Below are 7,009 nucleotides of genomic sequence, written 5' to 3'. Positions count from 1 at the left end.
TTTCTTAAATTTCCCAGAACACCCTCTTCGCCTCTATCTTCCGGTTACTCAGAAGACGTTATCAACTCCTAATTTAATTGTGGAGACAACTTAGGGAGCATTAGCCAATGTTCCTTGTCCTTGGAACAAGCAGAAAATGATGGGAGCCCGAACAATAACTTAATCTTTATAAATGTTAGTTTTACAAATGCTTGTGCCTCATTGATTATAAAACATGTTTACTCTCAAAGGGCTGACCACTGTTGACGCTTCGATGTATTTCTCTTCTTCCATGGAGTTGATGATGCCGAACATCGCCCAGGACGATGACTCTGGTGCGCAGGGCCTGGGAGATTTCTTTTCCAGTTGTTTGGACAGAGCCTTGAATGTCGTTCTTTCTCAGCCCATCACGGGGACAGGATTTTGCCTTCCTGTCTAACTCTCTTGAACTCGAAGGGAAAACATTATTTGTATAAAGCTGTCCAAATAAATCTGATATTGTGCCCAGACTCTGATTTACAAAGAGCAAGCAGTAAGATGGATTTGAAATGAGAAATGAATAATAAAAATACAGCATGCAGAACACTTCGGCGGACATAAGCTGAGACTGCAGGCAAGAGAAGAGTCAGGGGGGAACCTGGGGACATCTTTCACACGGCCCTTCTGGGTTCTTCCAGTTGCTGAGTTTTAAAGAGGGCTGAGCCCTGGAATCAGCCAGTGCCGATGCGAACCCAGTTCTGCCATTTACTTGCTCTGCAACTGGGAAAAACATTGCCAACGTTTCTCAAGTCACAGGAGACTGACCCCGCCTTCTCACAGGGTTTTCGAGAGAGAGAGAGAGAGAATGACTCCAGATAAGGTCAGTAAAGCCCAGTGGTGACACACAGCGAACACTCCTAAAGGTTAGTGGCATGACCACGAGGCTCTCCTCCAGCAGTTCTGTCCCATCAGCTTCCTCCCTAATGGATCCTGAGCTGGCACCATCCCCAGTTCCCAGAGATGAAAACTTGGAAGTGAAGACGGAAATTCTGATGACTCAACACGGCTGCCTAAGCAGGTTAGCCGAAGGATGAAGGGATGTGTCACAGAACCTTAACTTGCTCTCCCCTTGTGCTTACTTAGCCTGGCTTGGAGAGCGGGGAATACAGTTGTGACCGTGACTAGCCTGCTGTGGGTTCAGGAATGGACACAGCCCTGGCCTGGCTTTGCTCCTGAGGCAGGCTTGGCAAAAGCAAGTGGTACAGCAAATATTGGCATGGGCTTCATAATGCCAACTTAACCCTCTTGTTTACCGGCGTCATTCCACACCATCGCCTCATTTGCTTAGATGGAAGGGTGTGGGGAGGAGAATTGATATTTTTTTGTGCTTCTTCCATACATTGGACACTGTGCAAGACACCCTCACCCAGCGTCTCATGGAATCGACACCACCATCCTGTGAGGTCTGTAGGTACAATACGCTGACCCCGAACCTACAGTGGAGGAAGAACACCGAGGTTGCTGATAGGGCAGAACTGGCCTAGCCCCCAGTTAGTGATGTCTGAGATGGCGTTGAACCCTTATCTAACTGGCACCAAAGACTATTTTCCCAACACTTACATGGCCGTTTGATCCAGAGTAGTGCCAAGAACCAGGTAACAGCAGCCGAAGTACACAGCATTGACTTTATGCTGAAAAGAGGCAATCTCTCAGGGTTTTGCCTGGAGGATTTTTTTTTTCTGTGTGAAGCAGAAAATATACCAGGTTTCCTCCAAGATGTAAGTAAATCTGCATGAGGCTTTCTAATAAGAACAGTTTTGTTCAGCCTGTTCACCACTTAGAACCTATTTTTCTCGGTCTCTCCCTAACCCCACCCCGCCACGTCATCAAGGGTCAGGATCTTACACAGAGAGAAGACAGTTTGTGAGCACTACTGTAAGGAGACAAGAGAAAAAGTTTATTTTGTTCCCTAACTCTGAAAATGGAGTAGTTTCATGAACTCGAGTGTTATGATGATCAGGCCTAGCTTAAATTTACATTTGAATGCAGAATCCCTTTGTGAGTGAAGTCTACTTAATAATTTACGGGGAAGAAGTTCTTTGGAAAATCACAAACATGATTTAAAAGTAAAAATGTGTTCTTTTATTTTCCATCCCTAAAAGAATTTATGGCAATTCACTTAGAGTATGAGATCGGTGACACAAGAAGGATGTTTAAAAATTCAAAAGTTTTAGTGCGATGCTTACTTGATCGTTACTTTCACAGAGCTCCGAATTGCACTTGTTTAGCTCTGACTTCTTGGTCAACAAGGAGACTTGATCATTAAGAGTTCTGCTAGATCCTGCATGGGAAACACTTTTTAAACTGTTTTGAAGCAGTGGAGTCATTCCCAATATTATCCATTAGGGCGTTTCAGAGAAGAGGGGCTTTGGTACTTAGAAAATCCAGTCCCAGCACAATGGTGAGGAGTAAAGCACATCATACAGCAGATGAAGGAGCCAGTGGTGAGTCGAGTCGGTGAGCCGGGCCAACCGGTCCCTGCTGCACAGCCCAGAAGACCAAGACTTGGAGAGTTAAAAAGACTTCAAAAAGCAGCGATTAAGGGCCAATGTTTTTAAAATGTCCTCGTATGAATTTAAATGGGAAGAAAAAAAATTTTCACAGCCAAACGCTCATAAGTTAAGGGTTAATAATTTAGGCAGCTAGCAAAGGGACTTTATTAAACTCAAAATTGGCATTAATTGACATTTTCTATTAGAGTCACTTTCTTTTCTATGCAACACTCAAAATACACATTAACCAGTTGTTATGAGGACTGTGTGTTTGTTATTATTTCAGATCGTTAAATTTCAGGCTATGGGATTATTTTCACAATAAAATTTCAGAATTTTATAGTTGGCTAATAAAGATTCGGCCTCACCAGATTTTAATATGCCTTGTTCTGGCCCCCTCCCCAGAGTCGATCTTTATTAGGATAAATTGCTGTAACAACATTTTATGAGAGAGGAAGTTTTCATGAGACATAATTTTGGAAACAGGCAGGGATCCCCAGATGTTGCACTGTCTTTCAAGTTTCTAAATCCTTTTCTGTTTTAATGCCACTTGATTCTAATTATGATTAAGTAAGCCTTAAGTAAGTGTCAGAGTTTTCTTCAGTGTTCTGTAAATCATACACACAAATGCAATCCCCTAACAAAATTAGGATAAAAGGGCAGGCACAGAAACAAACAAACAAACAAACAAACAAATACAGGGAACCAGAAGACAATGTGGGCAGAGTAGACTTTTCTGAAATCCTTCTTTGTAAGCAGAGTTGGGGATCAGGAAAGGGAAGCCTGTTGTTGTTGTTGTTTTTTAATCTGTGATAAGGTATCTTTTATCCATAAAGACGTCTCCAGCAGTGATGAATCTGAATGCATCCTTCCACACACTCCAATCATATATCTTTTTGACTAAAAGATATGTTTCTGCATATGGCTGCCTGAAAGGTGGACGAAGAGGGAGAGGGGAAGGTAAATGAGCAGCCTGAAGCCTCAGAACAGAAAAGCAAAGGCACACATCTTTTGACCTTGGCCATTGGATGTAACAAGATACACAATGGCCAGAATAGTCACTAGCCCTTAGTGTCCCTGCACTGGCCAAGAGATTTGGTGACATATTATTGGGTTTATATATAATGTGAGAGAAAGACCATGCTCCCTGAGCAAGCATCTGCTTTTTGTGTTCTGAAAGGGCCTGAAAATTTAGTGTAGTCATGTGGGGAGGGGGGAAGGGTAGAAAGAAAACATGTATTAGGAGAGAGCTAGTGTAAATGGTTAAGTGCACAAAGTTTTGGGACAAATGCAATGGTTCAAGTTCTGATTACCTCTTGGGCTGTCTAGCCTTATGCAATCTTCTTTAACCTCTCTGTGCCTTAGCCCTTGACCCACATCGTGTTGCTTAATTGACCTTCTCAAGAACTCTGTAAGGCATGTAGTATTATAATCCCCATTTTACAGATAAAAAAGTAAGTCTATGGGTAGAATTGTGTGGGAGTTATTACTTGTTAAATACTCACATAATGTTTTATTTCATCTTTATGACAAAATTAAAGGGTAGGTAATATTATTTCCACTTTAAAGATAAAGACAATGAGGCTAGGAAAGGTTAAGAAAGTTGCTCAGGTGTACAAAGGTAAGCATCCAGGTGTGTCTGCTTTGGCATTATATCAAAGGGCACCGGTGTCCCCAGCTAACTTCAATTGCTATTTGATAAACACCTGCATTATAGTCTGGAATATTTATTCTATTTCTAATTAATTTTGTTGATTAGAAAATCATTCCTCTCTTCATGATCATTTGTCTAACTCATTAAAATTAATAGTCAGCATTAGATCAGTGTGTTTGACATCTGAAACTGAATCACTCTGGACCTTGAGCGGAAGGCCCGTGTGTCATGAGTTTGGGTGCAGGTGGAAGGAAAGAGAACAAGGTTCCTTCTTCCTTCCCTCCCTCACCAGACAGGAAGAGCCGGCAAATATGCAGCTGCCTCTTAACAAAGTGACAAAGCGCATGGCAGCCTTCTGTCCTGAGCTAAGGAGCATCTGGAAGTTCAATTACCAGGCAGTCGTTTTTAACATGGTCTGTCCTTTGGGGGCCCCAAAGCACTCAGGAATGTGAAAACAGGGCTTTCCTCACCAGGAGCACTCAAGCAGGAAGCAGACCTTCCTGACAGGCTGCCCTGCTCAGCTTCCCGAGAGAGCAGGGCACACAAGAGCGAGAAGGAAGAAAAAGAAACAGAAAAACACAAATTTTAAAAATAATAATAATAAGGCAACAATGACAATGTGAACATAACACGGGGATTTAAAGTTTGAGTTTATAAGAGATACTGTAGTCCTGGCTGACATTGGTCCTTTTCATCTGCCTAATGTTGGCAAAGTCCTTTGGAGGCTTCCCGGAGGTCCTTCTGCTTGGATGGGGTCCCTGGGAGAAGAGGGTGGCTATTGCCGGAGCCCAGGGAGGTAACACCTAGGAGACCCAGCAGCCAGGACACTATGGAGCTACCATCAGAGAGAGGCTTGCAAGGGCTTGGTCCCTGTAGGGCACTTTGGCTGGGTATGGCTAGAGAAACAACATAATTCATCATTACAGCCAGCAAGGAGCATGTGGCCTTGACTCATAGGCCACTTAAACTAGCCAAGTATGCTAACTTGGTTAACAATTCTTTAGCATATCCAAACTAAAATGAAAATAATGGATAGGCAGAAGGGGCCAACTTGCTGTATTGGGGAAATGCTCTTAGACAATTTCTTTATACATGGCCCTTTTTGAAAAAATACAGTGTAGATATTTGGGTGCATAGACCTGACTGGCTAATCATTCACACTATAAAGAGTTCTCTTTACAAAAATTATCTCCCTGTCCTCTCTTAAAAATCAAGTTTTTTTAAAAAATATGAGCATATATCCAGCCACACAAGTACCAATGTTCCTTGCTTTGTCCCAGTGCTTCCCAAATGAGAATCCAGTCCTACATGGCTGCATTAGCATCAGCTAGGTGTTTATTAAAAATAGATTCCTGAGCTCTTCCCCAATCCTGTTTGAATCAGAATCTCTGGAGATGAGAATCTGTAGAATCTGTATCCTTAACAAGTGTTCCAGGTGCTTCTGAGTGCAGGCAGAATTGTTCCAGCCGGAACAATTAGGTAAGAGAAATAGTAATAAAAGGCATCCAAATTGGTAAGGAAGAAGTAAGATTATCTCTGTTCACAGATGAGATAATCTTACATGTAGAAACCCTTAAAGTTTCCACAAAAATTATTAGAACTAATAAGTGAATTTAGCAAAGTAGCAAGATACAAAGTCAACACACAAAGATCAGTTGTAGTTCTATCCATAAACCACAAACAATCTGGAAATGAAAATATAAAAACAATTCCATTTGCAATAGCATCAAAAGGAATAAAATACTTAGAAATTAATTCCCCAGGCAGGGGAAAGACTTGTACAGTGAAACTACAAAGCAGTGCTAAAAGAGACTAAAGAAGACATAAACAGACACACGTCCCATGTCCACGAACTGGAAGACTCAACGATGTTAAACAGAAAAGAACAAACGCTGGCAAGGATATGCAGACACTGGAACCCCTGTGTGCTGTAGTGGACGTGTAGACTGGCACAGGCACTGGGAAAACCAGTGTGGCAGTTCCTCAAAGAATTAAAAATAGAATGACCGTATTATCTGGGATTTCACCAAACCTGCAAAACAAGTTCATGAGAGTTTTTGTACCTGCTTGGCAGTAAATTTCTGTGTGTGTGTGTGTGTGTGTGTGTGTGAGAGAGAGAGAGAGAGAGAGAGAGAGAGAGAGAGAATTCAGCCAGAAACTCGCATTCCTTGTAAGGAGAGGGTGTGGTTATGGCTCTCACCTACCTTAACTGTTGAAGACAGGAGAGCTACCAATGAGAACAAGTAATTGTGAATATCCAAACCAGCACAAACAGCTTGCCATACCTGCCAACTCTGGTAGATGGGAGATGAGTCTGATTTCATTTTTATTTTTAAATTTAAAAGAATGTGACATTTCTTTCTATTAGTGCCAAGGAGCAAATGCATAACTATGACATGCTTATTCCATCACTACTGCCAATGCCAACATTTGGAGGTTCTGTTTTACAATCACTGTCTGGGAAAGTCAGTCTTTGCAATAGTCATACCCGGCCTGTTAGAGACATACCTTGTGGGGGCTGTGTGTCTACAATCTCAGCAGAAGAGGATGAGGTTCCTGCCTAGACACGGGGGGAGAAGTCTCTCAGATCCTCTGTGCTGCACATGGTTTTCCATATTTTGCCTTCAGATAGTCACTTACCCCTTCATTTCCGTTCAGCCAATAGATGTGAAGCACCTGCAACAGACTAGCCCTCTATTAGTCCCTGCCAGGTTTAGAGATATGAATTAAATGTAAATTCTGGAACCACTGACTTTACGACCAGGTGAGAAAGAAATAAATACATGCAAACATGAGTCTGTAATGTGAACCAGAATTTTAAAATGGAGGGGTAAATATCATGCTG

The 7,009-nt window shown here is 42.1% G+C and overlaps 1 long non-coding RNA gene across 1 annotated transcript; it reads left to right on the top strand.

The window, feature by feature from the left end:
- The first annotated feature begins 1,793 nt into the window (after positions 1-1,793).
- On the top strand, positions 1,794-6,693 carry LOC118501744. Its single transcript, XR_004904396.1, has 2 exons — positions 1,794-6,257; positions 6,305-6,693. It is a non-coding gene; the product is annotated as an uncharacterized LOC118501744 (long non-coding RNA).
- Positions 6,694-7,009: the final 316 nt, after the last annotated feature.

The sequence above is a fragment of the Phyllostomus discolor genome, chromosome 7 (genome assembly GCF_004126475.2).
Source record: "Phyllostomus discolor isolate MPI-MPIP mPhyDis1 chromosome 7, mPhyDis1.pri.v3, whole genome shotgun sequence".
Taxonomy (NCBI): domain Eukaryota; kingdom Metazoa; phylum Chordata; class Mammalia; order Chiroptera; family Phyllostomidae; genus Phyllostomus; species Phyllostomus discolor.
The sequence above is the reverse complement of the archived record's forward strand: the minus strand, read 5'-3'. Positions and strand labels throughout refer to the sequence as shown.